Below are 24,464 nucleotides of genomic sequence, written 5' to 3' on the forward strand. Positions count from 1 at the left end.
CTTTTCTTTTTCAAACAAGTGATGAAACTGTTTGAAACACCTTATCCTGGATCAGGTGGCTCCTCTGGCCTAACCCAGAGCCCAGTTCTCCTAGAAGTAAGTCAGAGTTCTCTCCTTCTACAGGAGAGCAGCTGTGGAGGCCCTGTGGCTCCTTCTAACATGGTCTTGGATTATTTTGGCTTCAGATGACTTTCATTTGGCCTTGAACCTTTCCACTGTAAAAAGACTTTTGAGTTTCCTGAGTGTGGATGCAATATAAGCCTTGAAAGAGTCAGCAAATTTTTCAATTAACCATGATGAACTGCTTGAATTGATTCACGGCTCTGTCTGCTATTGACTTTTCAGAGACTGATTAGCCTGCCCCAGAGTTCCCAGGCACTCAGCTTTTTAACTTTTTCTCCATGCAGGCTGTCTTTGGCCATTTCACTTTCCAAACTTCTCTCTCAAAATAGGCTGGGCAATCAAAAGCATTGGAGGTTTCTCCAACGTCTCTCAAGGTTTCTTAGTAACAAGTAGAGTCGGTATAAAATGAAATTTTGGTTTCCTATTACAGTTTTTTTTTTTTTTTAATGTTTATGTCATTTTTTTAAAGTTTATTTTTTTGGCCTCTGCATCTGGATGTTGCCAAGTCATTGTGACATGAAGAAATTACCAAGCTCTTTATCAACCTGATATTCTCAATCCAGTGAATTTTTTTTTTTTTTTTTTGGTGAAGCATGCCAACATTTATTCACCAAGCTGACAGATCAATGTTTAGATGCTCCCTACCTGATTCTACAAGGGAATGCCAGGAAAATTAAGCAAAGAGCCTCTCCATTCTGCAGAATCTGTCAGGGCAACTTAGATCATGCTCTGGGGGTACAAAGAAGAGACAGGAAAGAATACACTGGCCACATCAGACTTTCAGCCTCATGGAAGCCTCCCTGTTTGGTTCAGATGTTCACGGTGAAGACGCATGACATATTGAGAAGTGAGTTAGGGGAAGGCAAAGGGAATCCAATCAGTTCTAGGCACCACTGTGGCCTTTTTCACCCCCAGGACCTCAAGAGTGAAAGGGCAGGGCAGGCAGAACCTAGATGGTAGAGGGAACGTGGTGATTGTAGCCACGTCACTTAAACCCTTCAGACCTCAAGGTGTGTGACTCCCAGAAGTCATCACTGTCCAGGCTGTGCAGCGGGATGGTGGCTGACTGGCCAAAATCCATGAACATGATCACTGCCCAGGAGTCCACGTGGCCCAGCACCCTGCACCTGTTCTAGGCTGGTCCGTAGTCACCCAGGTGGTGCCCGGCCAGACGGCGGGTCCTGTGCGACACGGCCAAGTCATGCAGGTAGGTCTGCTGCTCCTCCGCCTCGGCCAGGGCGCCGAACAGGGCCTGCATGTTCTGGTGCAGCTGATGTGCATGGCCCAGAAGAAGGGGGTCTGAGGGACAGTACTGGTCACCAGTAGCCCCACCTTCCTGCTGATGCTGGGGATGGTGGCCAGCCAGCCCAGGTCTCAGAAACATTCCCTCAGGAGCAGCACCAAGAAGGACCCTCTCATTTCCATGGGAACTGCAAAGAAGCTTGTCTTGGGTTTCTCTGTCTCACAGGGCTCACCAGAAGCTTTAGCAGTGAGCTGTGGACAAGCAGTGGTTCTGGCAAATCTTTGAGCAGAGGGCTTCTCCGAACTCGGCAGTGCCTGGGGCCGCTCAGTCACATCAGGGGCCCTCTTGGGAGGCCTGTTGTTGGAATTCACGTACAGTTTCCATTTGTGGCAGTGCTTCCCATTCGGTACCTGGATCGCAAGTGCCACTTTGTGCACAGAGCCCAGATCTACAACGCGAAGCATTTGCAGCCATTCTGGACTCTGTGGACATGGAGAGGGCTGAAGTCCTTTAGAAGTCACTGAATTTCCTCCTCAGAATATTTACATGTATATATATATTCTTTTTCATATTCTTTTCCATTGTGGTTTATTATAGGATATTGACTATTGTTCCCCATGCTATACAGTAGGGTTTTGTTATTTATCCATTCTATATATATTGGGTTGGCCAAAAAGTTCATTTGGGTTTTTCTGTAAGATCTTACCTAAAAATCTGAATGAACTTTTTGACCAACCCGGTAATAGTTTGCATCTGCTAATTCCAAGCTCCCAATCCATCACCCCCCACCTCCATCCACCTTGGCAACCACAAGTCTGTCCTCTGTGTCTGTGAGTCAGTTTCTGTTTTGTAAATAAGTTCATTTGTGTCATAGTTTTGATTCCATATATGTGATGTCATATGGTACTTGTCTTTCTCCTTCTGACTTACTTCACCTCGTGTCATATCCACGTTGCTGCAAATGGTCTACTGAGAACGTGCCCTTGATGGTATCCCAGTCAGGAGTACAAGGCATATCAACCCATCAGGTTCAGCATCTGGGAGGCAGCAGGCCCATTGTCTTGTTGCCATAATAAACTGGCCAAGATAGCATGTGATAAAGTCCAATAGGTGTAGTTTCAAAATCACCTTGTGATAGATGGAGATTTCTAGTCTTCCTGTAAGAGGAAGTAAAAGATACTAGATAAAAATGATTGTGCAGACCTTGAATGAGAAAATTCAAGTGTACCTTGAATGTACACTTAACAGTTGTCCTTTCTCATTCCCTCTTTCTTTTGCAACATTTATTTTGATTATTAAAATATGTGCACTTGATAAAAAAGATCAAACATTTGTTGATGCTTACAATATGCTAGCCACTGTTCTTGGTTGGAATACTTGAAGAGTAAAGATGAATAAATCTTCTGAGGACTTTGGGTTACTTTACACAGTTGTTTCAATTACTCTACATGAATTTTGAGAAAGGGTTAGTGTTAGCTTGCTGTGAGACCTCCAATAAATATTACAATTCAGCTTTGATGAGACTCTTATTTTTGAGACTCTTATCCATTGTACCTATTTGCACAGCTCTTGTAGGTGTTGGAGACAGGTTTGTAAAATGAAAAGCATACAGGAAGAACTCAGTAAGTGCTGAATTTAGCACCTTTATAGACTGTGATTCTATCGCATATTGCAAAGCAGAATCATTGGACATAAATTCAAGCATTTACTGACTATATGCCTTGTTTCATTCTACTGCTCTTGGTTGAACATCTGAAGTGTGCCAGTTAGGGTCCCAGGCGCTGGAATTCAGGGATCAACAAGCTGGGCAATGTGTCTGTTCTGTGGATCCTACATAAGGAGAAGGACTCTGTGAGCAGGATCTGAAAATGCATGTGACTTAGTGAAAACGTGGAGTGGACACATGAGAACATATGTGTGTGTTTATTTTTGGAAGGAGTATTTCTGTTTCAGATAGGTATGGAAGAACTTTTGGTTGTTTAAAAAGCAGTCAGCAGTGTTGTAGTGGGCTTCCCTTATCGCTCAGTCGGTAAAGCATCTGCCTGCAATGTGGGAGACTTGGGTTCAATTCCTGGGTCGGGAAATTCCCCTGGAGAAGGAAATGGCAACCTACTCTAGTATTCTTGCCTGGAGAATCCCATGAACAAAGGAGCCTGGCAGGCTACAGTTCATGGGATCACAAGAGTTGGACACGACTTAGCGCTATCTTTCCTTCTTTCTTTAATGATGTAGTAGAACGCTAACATTTTCAAAGACATTTTCTCTGGTTGCATTGTATCACCTGGATAGTTTCAGAGTGCTGGAGAAATGGTCTACTTGGTGGTACTTGTCAACTTTAACCCAGGCTGGTGTTAGGAAACCAAGCTTAGTAGGACAAGGACACAGAGGCATGTGTTAAGAAATGGTCCTACAATAATAAGCTTATAGCTTGTTCTGTCTCTCTTGTGGTCATTTGGGGCACAGTTATATCCTTTGCAAGATTTTTTTCTATGCTCACTGATTCAACAAAGATATTTATAAGAGTATAATTCAGAATTTAAATATAGAAAAGTTCTCATAAGGGAGTTTATCTTTAATTCAGACATTGCATCATTAATACTTTAAATCTCATTATAACATTATAACCTGAGTGCCACATCTTTCTTCCTGTATGGAGACTTTAGAGAACAGTTCTGGCCTGATGCCATCTTCACCCACTCATTTATTAACTGTGTTCATGATGATGAGCGCACGTATCCAAAAATAGTCATATCAGGCTGGATGTTTCTAAGAAAATTGGTAAGACTATGGCAGGTTTTAAAACTCCTTGTGTTGGATAGAGTCCACTGTGATTCATTTTCTGGGAGCTCTTGAGGCTGAGGACATGCCCAGTTTTTGTTTTCTTCTGGAGTAGAATTCATGACCAGGCAGCCTTTTTTGAACACCTGCTAAATTTGGAGGCAGTGGACTAAAAATGTTTTATACATGTCGTCTCCTTTGTCCTCATTATAACCTAATGAGGTAGGTATTGTGACTCAGTTTTGCAGGTGAAGAGAGGACCGTTAGGGTAAGTGTTGATGTCCAGTGAGTGGTTAGGTTGGAACTTAGCCTCGAATCTGTCTGATACAAAAGCCCTTTGGTTGGCAACTGCTATGTTGTACTGTCACCGAGTGGAAAAATACTAATTTCATCTTTGTTCTTTTATTTCCCAAATTTTCTATAATAAATGTGAATCAATTTTATATTCCAATAATCTCAACCAATATCATTAAAATGTGTATGGTAATGAAATTAGATTAAAAAACATTTTTCTCTGTGATGTGAAAAATATAAAACTACATGAATCTTAACATTATAACTCTTCATTTAACAATTAGTTAGATAATGCAATTAATGTTTAAAATATAACATAGTAGATATATACACATTAAGGTTTCTGCTTCAGTTATTTTTCTTGGGAAAATAGCTGTTATTGATTTAAGAACTTTACCCCAGATACTAAATTGATTTTTTTATTTCATTGTCATCATGATTGGGACAAGGACAAGAAAAGCATTTCCTTCCTCTTTGTAGTAGACATTTATGTATATGGAAAGATTATGGGTAATTTTAAGGGAGTTTTGTGATTAAAGGAAGAGAGTGGCTAGAGGGCTCAGTAAAGGTTTCTGAGAATAGTAGGGATTTGAGCATTTTTTTCCCCCTCTTCTTTCTCTTGCCCTACCAGTATAATTCCCTAGAGAAGGAAATGGCAACCCACTCCCACATTCTGGCCTGGAGAACCCCGTGGACAGAGGAGCCTGGTGGGCTACAGTCCATGGGATTGCAAAGAGTCGGACACGACTGAGCAACTAAACCACTACCAGTATAATTTGATCTTAGGAGCAGTTATCAGTACTATGGGAGACAAATTAATTTAGATAATTAAATCAGCTTATTTTAGGCTATTTAACCTTCCACTCCACCACCACTGGACAGAGGAGCCTGGTGGGCTACAGTTCATGGGGTTGCAAAGCGTCAGACACCACTGAAGCGATTAAGTGCACATGCGCGCACACAGACACACAGACACAGACACACAGACACAGACACACACACACACACAGCACCTGCCTCCCCACTCCCAAAACACCTATCCTTTTTGGCTAGTCACCGTGAATCGTGGGAGTTTCTGCCTCATTTGGTCTTGAGTAGGACCTGACAATCTGCATTTTTAACGAAGGATCTAGGTAAGTTGCATGATCAGGCATATTTGAGAAGCCCTGGGAGAGAAGAAAGCTTGCATGAAGAGGAGCAGTAGAAAATGAGATGTTAAAGTTGGATTAGGTCCAGAGTATGAAGAGTCTTGAGTCCTAATCCATGGGTTTTGGAGGTGGTGCTCTAAGGTGTGAGGGGCCAATGAGGCGGCCTGGAAGGAGGGAGGCAGCTGTGGAAGTCGGATTGGAAAAGTGGAGAGTCGTGGGCAGCCTGAAGGAGGAGCTGGGGGCCAGCAGGAGCTGTCAAAGACAGTGAGGCAGGAGACAGTGCGGGCTCCGAGGCAGAGGTAGGGAGGAAAGGACGCGAGTCAGAGTTGTCAACACATCCGAGTTGGAAGATCTTGGCGAATGATGGAGAGAGAAGCAAATCACAGAAGGGAGACGATGGAAAGAGACTGAGGCCATATGGGCGGGAGGGTGGCAGTTGAGGAGGGTAGAGAGATGCCAGGCTTGTTGCCATCTACTGGAGTGTGAAGCTCCATTGGGACTTCAGTTTGAGGGAGACAGAAATGTGGAACTCAGTAGAGACTGCGACTGAAAGAGCTGTATTTAGCAGTTCTCTCCATGGAGGCTGTTGTGGAAACCATGTGATCAGGTGGGGTTGCCAAGGAGGGTGTTACAGGGATGGTGGTGAAGAACCTTGGGAAGCAGTAATGGAGGTGGAGGACAGAGGGAAGGAAAGTGCTGTCACAGGAGCCAGGAAGGTGGAAGTGGTTAGCGGTTTTGATTCCTGCAGCGAGGGGAAGGAAAATGAGGTCTTCTCAAAGGACATTGGATTTAGCTCAGTTTTAGCAGTAAGGGGAGAAGCTGGACATTCAGATTTAATGAGTAAAGAGATGGTAAGGAAGTGCTAGTGGGTAATTTTTCAAAGCTTGATGGGAAAGGGCAGTAGGAGACTGTCATAGCTTGGGTGTTGAGAAGATTTCGAGGTCAGTGGAGACTTGTATATATTTAGAGGCTCCATGCAGAGGAGGCACGATGTACAACCCAGAGGACTCTAGGGGGCGGTGATTCTAAAGACACTGACTTTTCATGTATCAAGTTCCAGGACTGTGCTGGGGTCCAAAGGTAAGACAGCCTTCATCTGTAAGTATCCCAAGCGAAGAATGAAAGTTGACAGTAAGGGGGGAAGGGATAGTTCGGGAGTTTGGGATTGACAGGTCCACCCTGCGATGTTTAAAATGGGTAATCAACAAGGACCTACTGTCTAGCACAGGGAACTCTGCTCAATGTCATGTGGCAGCCTGGACAGGGGGGACTTTGGGGGAGAATGGATACATGTGTGTGTGTGGCTGGATCACACTGTTGTGCACCTGAAACTATCACAGTATTGTTACTCGGCTGTACTCCAATATAAAATAAAAAGTTAGAAATGTTGACAGATTTGAGCCTGGGCGACTCGGGTGGTGGCTGCGCAGACGAGGGGAGGCCTTAGACAGGAAACCACATCTGGAGCATCAGAGTCAGCACTGGGATGGAATGACGCATGCATGCTGGGGTGCGTCGAGGAGGGCGAGGTGGCCGAGGACTTCATCGAGGACACAATGCTTTCATTGTCTTGTGCAGGATATGTGTTCTTTTTCCAGTCAGCAAGGTAGCTTATCTCAGGTGGGGAGCCTTCCTGGGCAAATGCTTGGAAATGTATTGGAAGAGCAAAATTTTTTGTGTGATTGAAGTCGAGGAAAGTTGGAGGGGTGGATAAGAGCCAGAACAAAAAATGTCTTATGTGTCTTCATGAGGAGTTTGGGAGTTTTGCAGTTTTTGCCTCCCCCCCACCCCCCACCACCTTTGGGGAACTCTGATAAGAATTTAAGCAGAGAGGGATTCCTGGTGGCCCAGTGTTTCGGACTCGGTGTTTTTACTGCCATGGCCTGAGTTCAATCCCCAGTTGGGGAACTATTATTATAATAAAATCCCACAAACCCCTGCAGTGCAGCCAAAAAAATAAAAATAAAAAGAATTTAAGAAGAGATGTGCAATGATCTAGTTTGCCTTTAGGAAAACCATTCTGGCTGCATTGTGGACAGTGGTTTAGGGGCAAGACTGGCCGCAGCAGCCAGGTTGGAAGGCTGGTGTTTAGTCCAGGTGAGAATCAGTGGAGAATGAGGTAGAACAGGGTGAGGAGATACTTAGGAAGCAGAGTGGACAGCACTGAGGATCTGCAAGGTTTCCATGGGGATGGAGGTTGAGGGGGTGGGAAGGGAGAGGAGGAGACTTCAGGAAAAGCTGAGATTGACTTCCTTTCTGACGTTGAGTTTGGCAGGTAGGAAATCTTTACCCGGAATGACGCTGAATGTTTAGAATGTGGTAAACCTTGTGTGATGTCTCATCTCAAATGGAGAGGAGAGTAGACCAACGTCTGTATCTGCAGATCACGGGAGGGTGTGGCCTGGAGAGAGAAACATGGACATGCTAAGCACAAGAGCAGTAGCTGAGACCAGTGTGCAGAACAAATCCCAGAGCGTGCCTCCTACACACATGCAGAGCCTCTTGCCTCAAGAATTAATGATCCATTTTCTGAGTACCTTCCACCTTTCCAGTCTTGGCTATCTTCCAGGTTAGCCGCTGGACTCTTATTGGTATTAGGCAGGAAAAGAAAAACAATGATGGCATCCACATATACTTAGTTTTACTACCAATTAGCAGATGTGATGAGAGGTTTGGATCCTTAGAAGAACATCAGATCCCATAGTTAGGCTTGGATTACTTGTCAAACTCATTTATATTTCACCACGTGGCCCACGTCTTAGCCCTTACCAAGGAAGCTGAAGTTCCAATTTTTAAAAAAAAAAGTTAACCCCATGAGAATATATAACTGTTATATATCTTAGTTTCTTTTTAAATTCGGTAGTTGGACAGTGTTGTCTTTGGCAAATACAAGGATTAGAATATATAGTTTTTCCAAATCTATTACAGGGAAATCTATGTAACTTACTTTACTGCTCTGGCAATCTCTTCTTAGTACTAAATGAACTAACAAAAATAGAATTTATGACCCTTTTCAAATATGAATTGAAACACAGTTGAGACTTTGCCCCAGAAATGAAACTCCTGTCTGGAGCATTATTACACTGGAACCTTCATCTTAGCTTTCAGTTATTACTGAGAATTAATTTTCCCAGTGATATAAAGGAAGTGAGTATTCTCCCTCTGGAGGTGTGGGTGTTTCTCGTTAGCAATAAGAAAACGGGCTCTTTCCAGCTGTTTTTAGTTGAAAAAGCAACATCTAAGTCAGAGCCTACTTAAGTGGTTCTGATGGCTGGCTAATGAGAACTATTATGGATTTAAGAGTATGGATCACATGTGGGTCTTGTTTAGATCTTGTTTTGAATAAACAAGCTGAAAAGACATTTTTGAGACAGTGGGATAAGATACAACATAGACTGATAACTTAATTCTCCTGAGAAATCATTGGTGATCTTGTTGTTTGTGAAAGCATCATGATCGTGTTTTAAAATGTCCTTCTCTATTAGAGATGTGTGCTGAAGTATTTACAGGTAAAATGATCTGAAGTCTGAGATTTGCTTTGAGAATACTAAAGCATAAAGAGTTAGAGTATAAAGATGAAATCTCAATGGCAGGGCAGTTCCAGTTTTAAAAAAAAAAAAGACTTAAAAGTGAATGTAGTAAAATGTAGAAGCCAGGAACAGGAGGGAGTTGAAGGTCTGCTTCTTATTTGGTTTTGACACTTCTGTGGACACCTGTTACTCTTTCCACACATAGAGTGACAAGGTTTTTGCCTTTCTGACCCTCAAATCAAGGAATATGGCCCCACTGTTAGACTGTGCCATTGTGGTTGACATACCCCACCACCCAGGAGGGCTTCTCTGGTGGTTCAGACTGTAAAGAATCTGCCTGCAAATGTAGAAGACCTGGGTTCGATCCCTGGGTTGGGAAGATTCCCCTGGAGAAGAAAATGGCAACCCACTCTAGTATTCTTGCCTGGGGATGGAGGAACCTGGTGGGCTACGGTCTGTGGGGTTACACAGAGTCAGACACCCTGAGCAACTAATGGTGACTGACTGACTGACCACCTGGTACTCAGGCGGTGGTCTGGGCAGTTCCTGTCTCGTCCTTCTCAGAGGCTTCAGCCCCCTGTGGAGGTGACCATGCAGGGGATTCCTTGTCCCCTGTTACATTCTTGAGACTTTTGACTGAGATAACAACTTGGGTGGAGTGGTCTATAAAGACAGCTGGAATGGGAGCAGGTAGAGATTTCAATAGGAGACATATTTTCACATAGAGACCTTATGATGTCATCGTTGGCTCTTCTTTCTAATCAGTTCAGTTTTGAGCTAGAATCAGATTCTTCACTCTTTCAACCCAAAGTGCACGTCAGTGCTGTGTATGTACATTTTTTTTTTTTTCATAACTAAACTCCCATCTGAAGTCTCTGCCCTTTGCAGACAGGATAGGGAACAGAGTCCATTACAGAGGGAACACGATTGCAGTGAACCACCACACACTTGTTCGCTTCTTTGAATTATTCCCAGCACAGCAAGACATTAATATGTCGTCTCTGAGGCAGATGGGCTCATCCATTTTGATCATTCACTTTGTTCTTATTTGACGATTATAACCATGCTTTTCCTCTCAGGATCTTCAGATGCTTAGAGGAAAGCCCAGAGTTTTCTTGACAGCAACTGCTGCTTTGCTTAAACTGGTGGAATAAATAAAGCCCTTTAGCTTCCTCATGTGAAGTGAAGTGTTAGTTGTTCAGTCGTGTCTGACTCCTTGCAACTCTATGGACTGTAGCCCACCAGGCTCCTCTGTCCATGGGATTCTCCAGGCAAGAATACTGGAGTGGGTTGCCATTTCCTTTCCAGGGAATCTTCCCAACCCAGAGATCAAGCCCTGGTCTTCCACATTAAAGGCAGATCCTTTACCATCTGAGCCACCAGGGAAGCCCTAGCTTCCTCAGATTTGTCTGTTAATCACGTCATCACAATAACAGGGTCCGTGATGGCAAAGGGTGGTAGCTTTCTAAGGACATGATAAAATGCCTTTGAGTTGCAGGTTGAGATGGTCTGACCCAGAATCTTACTGTGTCTGTGTGTTTTAGCCAAGGATGACTTATTCATTCATTCATCCAACTAACAAGTTTTAAGTGTCTGTTACCCGTTAGTAGCCTGTATTGAGTGCTGGTTCCCAGAGCTGGATTTTGTGTTCATTGCAGCAGATTTCAAGTGTACTCTGACTCTAGGGGTTATGGATGTGAGAAGCTGAAAGGATTTCAGGATGTAATGGGATCTTAACTTGCCCCTTCCCTCATATCCCTTCAAGATCCCTGTGATGCTGTATCTGCAGCCTCTGACTTCCCTCTCCAGGGGCAATGGTGAGAGAAGTATGGGGAGAAGTTCCTCCTGGTACAAAGTTTGCTTTGGCAAATTTTTTTCAGGCAGCAGGAAAATGGTATTCACGCATTTAACAAACATATATTAGTTACCCCTCACCAAAAACTCAATGGATAAGAGTTTGAGCAAACTCCAGGAGATTGTGAAGGACAGGGAAGCCTGGCGTGCTATGGTCCACGGGGTTCCAAAAAGTCAGGCACAATTTAGCAACTAGATAACAACAAAACACAAGATACTCAAAATGTAAAGACTGAGAATATATTGAATTTTGTCTTACCCCCAGGGCATGTGCTTTCAGAGCTCCAAATTGTCATGCATGCTGGAATATCTTCTTAGTGTCTTTGGATTTTGTAGCAAAGATACCAGGTTAAGCAGATTAACAAAAAAAAAAAACAGAATCCATTACTCTGTGATATAAAAGAACACAGACTCATCCATCTGGTGGAGAGAAGTGTAAAGGCAGAGTAGTAAAAAGCACCCACTCCTGTCATTACATGCCCCATGTGTTCAAAGGTTTGATGGTTGTTTCATTGACCAGAGCAGTACTTTGATGGGGAGTCTTCATTCCAGAATTTGTTGCATAAAAATCAAACATTAAAAATGTTGGAAATCCTAAATGGTACACATATTGTAGCAAATGCAGGTGAACCATAAGTTGACCTCATGGTCAGTCACATCAAGATTTTAGAAGGTTTCATCATTTTTGTTCTTAAAAATTTAGTAGCTCATCTTATTACCACTTCCTCCCCTCCTGGAAAAGTCATATCTTTGAATATTGTTTTGAGGTAGGAGATGGTTACTTTTACTTTCTGCTTTATTATTATTTTTTAATAAAAGAATTCTGTTTGAATTTTTTAACAAGAGGTATGTATATCTTTAATTTTTAAATTAAATTTTTAAATAACCTGATTTTTGACTGACAGCGTTGTAATGATAAAAATGCAAATGATGCCAAAAGGGGAAGAGGCAGAGGGAATGTTTCTTCACTGCTCATGGAGTGAGCAAAACACTCTTGGCCTGTCTCTGCCCAGCAGTGTATCTGATTGGTGAGTTTGGAGGGAGGAAGTGGGCACATGTGGCCCAGCCCTTTGCCCTCCATTTCTGAGGGAGCCGGACTGCTCATAGAGAGAGGTGCTATTGGTCAGTCACCATGGCCTTGCCTGTGTGAGGGAGCAATGTGCTGGTCGTGCTTGCTGGAGACAGGATAGGTAAGTCTTGTCTAAATCCAAGGGTCATTCATCAGGGAAGGCTGCTGGCTCAACATTTAAGCCACATTCTCAAATGCCTCACCTTTGTAAGGCATAAGGGTGATGTTTTGACCACCCCCTGCCCAAACTTACTGGTCATAATCTAAATTAGTTCAGAACCGGGGAGAGGGGCATGGGTGATGTATATTGCGGTTCCTTAATGTACATGACCCAGTGAAAAGAAGTCCCTCTCTCAATTCAGAGCCATTACCAAGTCCTAATAAGTTCTTCTGGAAATGCTCTGTGCGTATGTAGATGTCTCGAGAAATGTTTATATGCGAACCTCCTCCTTATGTTCAGCAGTGATGAATGCTGTGTTCTCTACTAGCTTCTTCTTGTGTTTTGATGATCTATTTGATACTTGCTGTTGGCTGCATATATTTTACAATATGGATGTCATATTTAGTTTATAACCAGGAAGAATAAACATGCCTTCATTTGAGCCTCATGCCCTGATAAACAGTGAGAAACTGTAAAGTTCTGCTGGTGACCAAGTGATAGCAACTGTTTCCCATTCCTTTTTTTTCCCCACACAAAAGAGGCATATTGTGTATCTCACCATAATCAGACTTCATCCTCGGTAATGGAGAGCATGCTGGAAATCTGGGTAGGGATCTACTTTTTCAGAGAACCTATTACTGGTATTTAATTAGAAACTTTAAGCTGAGTATTAGCTGGAATGCATCTTTAGGGCAGTTAGTCATAATTGTTGTGCAGGAACTCTTTGGCACTGACATCTAAAAGTTATTCAGAAATGTTTGTATGGATGTGTATATTTTTAAAGCAGGTACTTTGGTGAAATTATAATATGACAAATATTTTCTATATTGCATTCTATATAACAGTTGCTGAGTCTGGGTGAGTTTCCATTCTACCAGACTCAAATGCACTGGAGTATCTTTCACGGGTTGTTAATCCCTAAGCAAATTTAGGTCTTGGCAGAACATTTTTCAAGGTGCTCGCATTGCTTGTACCACTCAGAGTTCACATGAATGATGTTTAGTGGGTAACTCACCCCTAATCTTTATGTTGGCTGTTTTTACAAGGTTGGAATCCAGTCCACAGTCTGCAGTAAGTTATGATCATTCAGTCCATCTTAGTTATTTTTCTTCTTCTTGTCCTTTCTATTCAGCTCGCTTTCTGTTTCATTTGGAGACATTAACATGTTCCATTCCCAAACCCCAGTGGATGCTCTTGTTGGCACTGGTCTCCTGCTAGCTAGTTTGCCTTTTATTTTTTAATACCACTGTGAGGCTGCTGGATTTAGTGTATCAGTCAGGCTTCAACCAGAGAAACAGAACCGGGAAGGTATATAAAGAGATTTATTGCAAGAAATTGTCTGACATAATTAAGGAGTGAAGCCTACAGGGTTGAAGGGTTGGATGGGCAGGCCGCAGCTCTTGGGCATGGCCAAAGCTGTTGTCCACAGGCTTTGCAATTTCTTCTTCAGAGAAGCCCTAACTCAGCTGTTCAGGCCTGTCAGCTGATTGAATCACGCCCACCCGGATTATCAAGGATAATTTCCCTGCGGTTAAAGACAATCATGGACTTTCATTATATCTACTGTGTCTTCACAGCAATGCCTACATTAGTGTTTGATTGAATAACTGTGCCTGGTAGCCTAGAGTCGACTCCTGAGCCCGACCATCACAGTATGTCTCTGATGCGTGTTACAGTTCTCTTGTTTTCACGGTCCGTTCCGCCTCCTGCCTGGATCAGTCTGCTGGTAGCTGTGTGCTCTTCTTTCTCATTCCCATGCCTCCTTCCCCTGCAATTAAGTTAACTTGGTAACTCACTGCTGTATCCAGAGCGTCTTCGACTCTGTTCCACTGACAAACATTTATTCTCCTTGGTTTTATATGATGTCTGTTTTCTCATCTGTGTTATTTGTTGCACCAGGACAGAACGTTGCCATTGTTTTCTTCATTAGCTAAAATCACAGATCAGCTTGGCACCCATTCCAGCAGGAGCTTTCGTTCTCAAAGACAATAGTTTCAAAATTGGATGCTGCTTTCTTGGCTTCTAGCTGTTCTCTTTGTTCTTTGTCACCCTATCTTGGGGAAATGACATATAGGAGGTTTGATAGGCCTAAAACAGAACAAGAAATCTAATTACTTCTTGTTTTGTGCTGCTTCTTCAGAATAGCTCCCTTCCTGCTTCCAGAACATTCTCTCTCATGGCATTGCCCTTTCAAGTTGGATTTCTGAAGTTACAAAGCTCCATTATGTGAAAAGCAACATTTATCAGGTTTGATTATTTCACATTAGAAAATGTTAAAGCATTATAAGGAGGTTGCTATATGTGTGCCCTTCACTGAGCTAGCTCAGTGTTTTGAATTGTTATTATTGAATTATAAGAGTCTCTGTTTCTCTAGAATTTCTTCCAGTTGCCTATGGAACATTTTAATATTCTCATTCCTTTATTTTCCTTTTACATTCTGGAAAAAGGGAATGCCAGATTTTAGCAGAACTAGGTAAACATTGAATTTCAAGAGGTCAAAAAAAAGTTAATGCAGATCACTGGCAAAAGGGCCAAGATTTAGCTGGAGCCACTTACCTCTAATTGATAGAAATGGACTTTTTTCTTCTTGGTATTTTAATAAGTAATAACATGGTCAGACAGAAAAAAAAAATGTGGAAGTATAAATTAAAATCTGAGTGTTTAGATGCCTAGAAAATCCACAGTCAGAAAACACTGACCCAGAAGCAAAGCATGTTAGAGCATGTTATTTGTCATGGGAAGGGGTATCAAATGGCTTCCCCAGTGGCCCAGTGGTAAAGAATCCACCTGCCAATGCAGGAGACACGAGTTCAGTCCCTGGATTGGGAAGATCCCCTGGAGGAGGACATGGCACCCCACTCCAGTATTCTCCTGGGAAAATTCCATGGACAGAGGAGCCTGGTGGGCTGCAGTCCATAGGGGCTCAACGAGTCAGACATGACTGAACATGTACGTGTGTGTGCATGCGTGCGCACACACACAGTATCAAATATGACCTATGAACTTTTAAAGAATTCCTGACTCTAAAAAAACGGAAATGAAATTCCATAAATGACCTCATCAACGTCCTTATTCTGGTTATCTATAGCATCTTCAGACAATAAGTTATTTTAATAAGCTGTGGGTCAGGGGTTCGGAGAAGTCTTAGCAGGCTGGTTTCTGGTCGCGTGCAGCTGCAGTCGGGTGGTCAAGCCCTCCTTTCGTGGGTTCTTTCTGGCCTGCCTGGCAGCATGGAGGCCTCAGAGCTGTCTGCACTACAGTGCTTATACAGTGACTGCAGCGTCCTCTGCTTGTATTCCACTGAGCTAGGTGGAAACCACATCACCTTCTCTGACACTCGATTCTGTTGGTTATGGGCAAGGCAAAGACCCACCCAGGTGTAAGCAGAGGGCACTGGACTCCATCTCTTGATAGTGGGGCTGGAAAGATTCTGGAAGAACACTTGGATCAGGAGGTGTTGTTATGGGCATCTTTGGGGGAAAAAAAAAACAAACACCTGCCCTGCCCTGGTCTACTCTCTGGCCACAATAGTCCACATACCTCCCACATGCAAAATATACATACTCTTGAATTTCCAAGACTCTCCAGGAGTCGCGTCCCATTACGGCTTCAGGCTCAGGCCCAAAGTCAAGGGCCTTGGCCCAGTCATCTTCCTGACACACAGCCAGAACACAGTGGGAGGGCAGGCTTCTTAAAGGCCTGCACCAAAGTGGGAAAGCCAGAGGCCCCGGGCCCATGACAGAGGGGAAATTTGGCCAGTTGCCTGTTCCTCTGCCAGTGTTCTATACGTCTCTTGGTTCCATGCTCGGGGCTCTTGCTTCTACTTTTTAAGTGACCCTTCCTTTTTCTTAAGAAGGAGTCAATGTTTGCAGCTGAGTAGGCTTCTCAGACTGTTTCCGGCCCCTAAAAGTTTTGGAATCTGAATGCTCTTTTCATTTTGTCCTCTCTGTTATAGTCTAACCTGGCAGTAATTTCACAGTACAAGCATCTGTAAAACTGTGGATTTTCTGTGAATGTTGATAGGTTCACGTATTGGAAGTCATGACCTCAAGATGCTTTGTCTACCTTGGACTCCCCGTGACACCGACAGACCACACCCTTAAGAGTCTCAGAAGTCTTATTGCCTAACGCAGAGATTCCTTAAGGTCTGCTCTGAAGAGCTTTAGAAAGCCTGATGTATGTGTATATGCATGTGTGTTCCGTTGTGTCCAGCCCTGTGACCCCATGGACTGTAGCCTGCCAGGCTTCTCTGTCCATGAAATTTTCCAGGCTAGAATACTGGAATGGGTTGCCCTCTCCTTCTCCAGGGATCGAACCCATGTCTCCTGCATCTGCTGCATTGGCAGGTGGATTCTTTACTACTGCACCACCTGGGAAGCTTAGAAAGCCTTCTGTCTGTTTAAAAGCATCCAGGAAGCACCACCTTAGATCTTTCTAAAGTCTTAACAGAGTGTCACCGGTCACAGCCTGAATTTGATCTTTGCTCTGAAGCCGGGGCTGGGTTTGAGACTTGCTGGGTGTCTGGAGAGGCTGTGGATAAGGAACTGGTTTGTATTTAACATTGTGTCCTTTCGCTCATCTCTCAGTTCATGATTTATCACAGGCAGCAAGCAGAACCCAGGTGTCCCTTTAAGTCCTCTGCCTGGAAATGTCTTCCGCTAGATCATTAGATCCATTTCTGTTCCCTCTTTACCATAGATAGAAGCGTTGCCAAACTCTGTCGCTGCACAACAGGGTCCTCTCATCCTCTAGCATCCAGGGCTTCTCACTTTCCTGGAAGCCCTCACTGACGGCCTTAAAACAGCAATCTTTTCTTCATCTTCCATTATCTTGCATGTCAGGAAATCCAGAAGGGCTTGTTCTGACTAGGGTCAGAGGGGAAGCACTTTTGCTAGTACCCCAGGCACCAAGGAAGCCAGTCTGACTGCCCCTGGGCTCCTGGGATTTGTTACTTTAAGTTGCCTAGTTTGGGTGTGGCTAGTGATATGCTAGTAACACCAGGACCCATGACCACCGCTGCTTTTCTTTCCGACCATGGTCACCTTCAAGTCCCTGTATGTCTGCTCTGCTTTCAGGAATCCAGATTCAATCATCCCCCTTACCCCCAAAGCCACAGGAAAGCCTCTGTGCTTCTCCATTGTCTGAATTCCAAGCCCCCTGACTTGGTGGACCACAGAGGGTGCCTGTCACAGGCTAGATTTGTCCCACAGATGCATCAAATCTTAGGCTGTGCAGAAGAATTTTACTTTCACTTGACATAAATGTGTTAACATTAAAAAAAAAAAGTCAGGAGCATTCACATAAAAACCCAAGCTATCCACTTCTCTGGAAGAATCGGAAATTCTGGCAACACTGGCTCCCTTCCTGTGGCAGCAGCCTCCTTATGCTGGGCACTCCCTCTGGGGGGCGGGGCAGGTCCTGTCCAGACCACCCAGCTCCCTACTGGGTCTGCCTTCCACGTCCTACCTTCCCACTGGGTGGGGTAAGGTCTTTACTTCCTCTGCCTGGTGAGCTGGACAGGTAGTCATCCGCTCTCCTGAGATATCACAGCATTCATATCTTGGTTATATAGCATTCACATTTTATTGAAATTATTAGCTTAAATGTCTGTCCATCTCTCTGCAGTGTGGACTACTCCAAGGTGTAGGCTTTGATTTTATTCATCTTTTGTCTAGAACTTGTCACCAGGTAGGTATTAAGTAATACCTTTGTTGACTGAATGAGAAAATAAGTGATTCTTTTTAAAAGGCTAAGGCTTGTTCTCTGCCCTGCAGGAGTATACAGTTCAGTATGTCACCTGTTATATGTAACACAGAGTAGAATGATATAAAGGTGCAGGCAAAATACCAATTGGGAGATTGGGCCAACACATCTTAAATTAGAAGAAGAGAAGTAAGTAGACATTTTGAAAGGGCAGATCAGGCTGAGATATATATGTGATATAAAAAGTAGAGTTGTGAAGTTATTTAATTTGTAAAAAACTGGGTTGTGAGTGTCTCATTGAATATGGTGGGAAGTAAGTCTTGAAAAACTAATTTGGGGCAAGGTTATGGAGAGACTGAACTCATATTGTAGGCTATGGTGAGCTCTTGTTTTTTTCTTTTTTTTCTCCAAAAGAAAAAAACAAGTTCTAGTCTATGATTCATGGCAATATGAAGGATAAAATAGTAAGAGTTTAGAGGCCAGAAGATGAATTAGCAGTTTGTTTTAATAGGAGAGACAAGAGGTCAGCATTGAAGGGGACCTGTGATCTAGCACAGTGGCAGCTGAGGAGGTAAAATTTGCAGAATATAGTGTTTGATAGATTTGGGTTGTGAGAAAGATGAAGTGTAGTCACGATAATAGCACCTGTCATGTCTTGAGTGTTTATGTACCAGACGTCATGTTAGGAACCTTAAATGACTGTGCCCTTTGGTCAAAATGACAGGGGTAGGGAAGTTTGGGAGGGAGGTTTTTGTTTTTGTTTTAGGTCAAAATGGAATTTTATTTTAAATTTGTCTTGTTATCCAGTGAATGCCCCATGCAGAAACTTTATATGTACATACAAACAGATGCTTACACATGCATAGTAGAAATAATACTTGTAAAAAAAAAAAAAAAAAAAGAAATAATACTTGTATGTATTAGAAGGTACAGGCAGAAATGTCCACTAGGCCAGTAGTTCTGCATCTTTCACGTTTTACTTTTCCCAAACATCCTATTGGGTAATCAAGGTTCCAAATTGTTATAAATAAAATGAATATTATTTTTTCCATGACATTGAAATTTAACATTGATCTATTGTCATACTAATAATTACAGAAAGTTCAAGGACCTCACTTCATGCTTTAACTAGAAGGATCTTTATTTCTATTTTGCAGGAAAATCAATCACAGGTAAAATTTATGATCCTGTTTGTAAAGTTTATCATGTATTCCTTAATATAAAGGAATCTTGAAAGTATTGTGATACTTTATTTTCTGAATCTAAAATTAGGGGAAAAAAAGTTTTCTGGTCAGTTTGAACTTATGAGCACTTATGGAAATGGGTGAAATAAAATATCTACTTATAATTTATATACAAAATATTTCATTTAGAAATACACAGTTTTCTTTTCTTTCTTTGTATCAACAGTATTATCTAGGCTTTGACTTTCAGGGTTGGCAATAACCTTCAAAAAACCAGTTTTTTGCATCATGTAAAACAGTTTTTCAGAGGATACCCTTTTCACTTCTGTCTGCATTGTAAAAAAAAATATATCACCCTGTGTTTCCTCATGATGCTTTCATAAGTAATGTTATCCCAAGCCATAGGTGTCAGTTTGAGAAATAATTAAGATAGTTTTCTACATCCCCCTCCTTCCAGTAAAGTATATTACTAATGTTTGGTACGTAAAAATCAATTAGTGTGTTGCTTTTAAAGGTGAAATCTGAGAGGCTTATATAATAAAATTGAGATATTTGCCATTGTAAATGAAGGTAGTTATTCTCAGGAATTATTACTAAATTCATGTGAAATGTCATCAAATTTTACAGTGTTTCCGTGAGCTGAGTCTTTTGATCAGTGGTGTGCTTGTAAACCTTGAGAACTCCTATTATGGCCTTAAATGGGGAGTTCAGTGCCTAATTTGTACTATTTTCCAGTTTCCTTTGTGTAAATACTCCTATGATATGCTAAGTCGCTTCAGCCGTGTCCAGCTGTTTGTGACTCTGTGGACTGTAGCGCACCAGGCTCCTCTCTCCATGGGATTCTCCAGGCAAAAATAGTGCCATGGGTTGCCGTTTCCTTCTCCAGGGCATATTCTTGACACAGGGATTGAACCCGAGTCCCCTGCATTGGCAGGCAGATTCTTCACACCTGGGAGTCGACTTAAGTTGGTTAGTAAGTTTGAAGTGTGCAGTCACTTTTGTTATATGTGTAACAGCTGGTATCATGGCCTGGAGAGAGAGACTAGACCAACAGTGGGCAAGGCGCTTCTCCAACCTGAGTGACCCTGTGAATCACCCGAGAGCTTGCAGAAAGGAGGGTTCTGATTTAGTGGGCTGGGGTGGGGCCCACGGTTCAGCCTTTCCAGATGCCGCTGTTGCGCTCGTCTGGGGACGAGTGGCGAGGTTGCCGCCGGACTGCTGTGTCGGCTGGGAGTGCCGTCGCCCGTGATGGCTCCAGGCGGCGTGCCTCCGCCCCATTGGCTCAGGCTGAGCCCACAGCTTTCCTCCAGGTGTGGTTGGCCAGGAGCGGGCACGGGGCCAAGGGGGCTAATACGTGCAGCTTCAAGAGCGTCAGCTGTGGCCTCCAGGCTTTCTATGATGTGGGAGAAGCCAGGAGGGACTGATGGGAGAGGCGGAAGCGGATGGAGGGCCTGAGAGCCCAGGGAGGCCAGGCCGTCGGCGTGGGATGGAGGTGCCGGAGAGCTGGTGGGCACAGGGGCCAATGTCGGAGTATAAGCTCTGGAGACAGTAAACTATTTACTACTGAAAACTTGGTGAGTTTAATTTTAATTTTTGATGATTTGGAAGGCTTTTTTGTTTGCTTGGCCTTGCCTCGGGGACATTATAAATAACAGTTGATTAGAAGCGTGTTTTCTACGTCTGGTTAGTAGAATGCCTGCTAAAAGAAAAGTTAGTGAGTGTTGCTTTCTGCCATGCCTAGAGTGTTCTTGGTGTGTGGATGTGAGATGAGTTCTTGGGTTCAGGCTGCAGCGGGGCAGGCAGTTTGTCCAGCCAGTGAAAGGGAAGTGGAATATACAATTTCCAGGGACAGGAAAATCATTCCAAGGAGATCCCCAAATCCCTCTCCTGGGAGGAGTTAACGTGGCACCCATCAGCAGCCGGACAGTGTCTTGGAAGAAAGCGCTTGCAAGACTAAGACAGACTCGAATAAACTGTTTCTTTGGGTCACATTCATCCTTTATTCAGGAGTTCTGTTAGAGAAACATACCTCCATTTCGAACATTTAACACCTTGTGCAGAAGTGCTTCAGTTGGCTTTCTTGTATGCCCCTGTACACGTGCTTCCTCCTGTCTTTATGTCTGGGGCCAGGTGGTGACTTGAGATCCTGTATGGAGGTCCTGGGTCCTGTTATTTATAGAAAGCTCCTGTTCCGAGCGGCAACCCTGGGAAGATGAGTCGGGCGGCTCCAGGGACGGTTTCCCTTGTTGCTGCCATTCCCTCTCCCTAGCCAATCCATCCTAGCTCTGCTTCTGACACCCGACCCCATGGCCACAAGAAATGGCCTGGGAACCACACTCTTGTTCCCTCTGGTGGAGCCTGACTTATTTTTTTGTGGGAATTAGAACTCCATTTCTTTAATGGATTTTCATAAAAATGCTGTTTTGAAAAAGGGAAAATAATATCACTTTCCTTCCCAGGGGTTTGGTATAAATAGAACTGCTCGATTGTATTTTATTCCCAGTTTGGGGAATGAATGTTATTGCTTGTAAAGTCTTGTCTAACCTTGCTGTTGCCAGCTCTGACCTGAGGAGTTTGTGAGCTTATGAATACCTCTAGCTATGTCTTAAATTGAGCTCATTTCTCTGAGAATCATTGGGTTATTTTTTAAACCCCTGACAGAGGAAAAATTTCCTTTAGTCACCTTTTGGCTTTACTAAGTGAGTGGGCCATTTAATAGAATAAGACTGATGTAACTGGCATGCAAAGCATTGTTCTAAGGGTGAGTAGCCTCCATTCTCATCACCGTAAGGAATGGGACGAGATAGAAGCTTTTACACATTTTGTTTTTTGAAGCTTCTGTTTTGTAGATTATTCTTCAGGTTCTTAATGAATTAAAAGAAGAAAAAAACTATTTGTTTAAACTATGTGAAACTTAGTTGCCTTAACTCTAAGACCTCCAAGACCTCCAAGTTTCCTGTCACCCGTACAAACTCCCTACAAGGATGTAACTTTGTAAAATTGCTTTCTGGTCTCTTCCTTAGAGGTCAGTGTCCTGTAACTACACCGTGAAACCTGGGTTTCAAATTATGCTGTGAGTTTTTTCCTTTCCAGTAAACCGAGATAACATCCTTAAGGAATATGCTTGCGTTCTTATTCTTGCTACACTTATATGAACATTTTATGCTACATAGATTTTTTAATTGTTTTCTGTCTTAATTTCTACACTCCATTTGTTTAACCACTATTTATTGCTTAAAGGCCAACGCCACCATTTCTTTCAATATCCGAGGCTATAATCCTAGACATTTTGCTTTATCTTTCTCTCTTCCAGCAAATAAAACCAAGAAGAGGGAGACAGGGTTCTAAAATGAAATAGAAGCTGGACATTTTATTGTCTGTAGTTGGATGCCTCTTGTAGAAACAAAACAGACAGATTTTCTAAATGTAGAATGAGAGGGAAAAGGACATCAACTGAATTTTAGGGTGGGAAGCTGCACTATCTGGCTGCTTTCAGAGAGATTTCCATGGTATGCTCTTTTAAATGAGCACGTGAATGTTAGTAATCATCAACCATGCTTGGATTTTACAGTCTGAGTGAAGGTAGAGTATTTTTCTGTTTATGATCCACAATTTTACTTGTCTTCTCACTTCTTAGTTAATAGTATGTTTTGTAGTAGATGTGGCTTTAAATGCTTTCTTTTAATGTAGTCATTAACAGATTTTCCTCTGTTGCTCTCATCATGATTAGTGTTGCTAAGAAAATAATTAATTTTACTGTATACGTCAACAGAAAATTTTCTCGTTATCCCTTTCTTTGGTATAACTTTAAAACGAGCAATCTGTTCTAAAAATCAATCCTAAAGTGCATTTCAGCATCTTTTCTGCAGTACTTTGCCAACATCTATAAGCATCATTAAAATCACTATCATTAAATAGGTCTTTCCAGTGACTCAGAATGCAAGTGGAAAAATATATATGCCAGGCACAGAAGGAGTTTTACTAAGTGCTAAGTGTTTTTAAGGTGAATTAGTTAGAAAAAAATTTTTTTGAAGTGGAGAAAAAAGCTTTTTTTAAAAAAATTGAGCATAACCATTGCGATTATGAGTAAGAACCTTTTGGTAGCTTTTCAAGTTTCCATGTTGCAGCTCAAGACAAAGTGATCAGGCTTGCTTGGACAGCATCCACATGGTAATGCCTTCAAATCGAACCCAACCCCAAGTCTGCGTTGTTTATGACTTCACATTGATCCAATGCATGTAAATGCTGCTTTACATCTGAAGTCTGTGCTATTTGCCTTGGGACTCATGAACTTCCCACAGTATAAGTGAATAGTTTCTATTATGGAAAAGTCTTTCCTCATGTCATACTCTTTCAAAGTCTTCCAAGGACATTTTTAGGTGGCTGCTTTTTCACAGTTACTATTCAACGGCATAGAAAGACTTGTATTTGAATGGGCATTTTCATTTTGTCCTTATACCTGTGTGATCTTGGGTCACTTCTGGGCCTTTGTTCTTCCATCTGTAAAATGAGGGGGTTTGACTAGGCAGTCTCCAAAGTGTTTTTTTTTCCCCCCACTTGTGGCTTCTCTGAATTGATGGACCACAGGCTGTTATGTTCACTTGCTACATTGCTTAGTTTAAGCACGTCTGAGTCTGTTTTTTTTAAAGCAAATTACTTTGGTCAGAGGCTCATTATTCTCAGTCATCCTCTCCTTTGAAAAGTTTTGCCTTTTCAAACACAGAGACACTAGGAAAGCATACCTGAATGGACCACATCTCTATATTTTGAGCTAATTGCTATCTAGTTGTTATAGATATAATAGATTGTTATCTATTAAGATCATCTGACACAGTTGCTGATTATCTTGCTGTGTTCCTAGCACTCTCACAGGTCTCAAAAGGGCTTTATGGTGTGTTGAAAATAATGTTGTTCTGTTTTGCTCAAGGAGGTTGAACAGAATCCAGGGAAAACAAGCATGATGTCAGATTCTGAAAAAGAGCAAGGTGGCAATAGAGGGGTACTTGCTTTTGTGATGTAGGTTGTAGATGGCAGATGCCTTAGGCTAGCAGCTGCCCAGGTCCCTCACCTTCTCTTAACCAACAGTCTGTTGCTTGCACCCATGCATTTCCTTAAGCAATTTTGAAACCTCCCGTGTGGCCTTTCCTATGTAGTGATTCATAAAATACAAACTGAAGTCAGAGTGATGAAAGGGTTTGATCCTTCATGGCTGACATCTGTGGTACTCTTCCAAAATATTTTGTTCTACACACGTTTAGTAACTCATTTCAAGAAACCGTATCTTTATGGATAGAGGGTGCATCTGGGTAGGTGCATCTTTTGGATGCCCCTGAATTCATTACTGCTCAGGTTATTTTCAGGGTAGGTGTCTGATGTAT

The 24,464-nt window shown here is 42.6% G+C and overlaps 1 protein-coding gene and 1 pseudogene across 1 annotated transcript in view; one reads left to right on the forward strand and one right to left on the reverse strand.

The window, feature by feature from the left end:
- STK39 (serine/threonine kinase 39) overlaps positions 1 to 24,464 on the forward strand; it is a 315,028-nt gene that overhangs the window by 156,426 nt on the left and 134,138 nt on the right. The window lies entirely within an intron of this gene.
- Positions 1,109 to 24,189, reverse strand: LOC122688244 (annotated as a pseudogene).

Source organism: Cervus elaphus, chromosome 33, assembly GCF_910594005.1.
Source record: "Cervus elaphus chromosome 33, mCerEla1.1, whole genome shotgun sequence".
Lineage (NCBI taxonomy): Eukaryota > Metazoa > Chordata > Mammalia > Artiodactyla > Cervidae > Cervus > Cervus elaphus.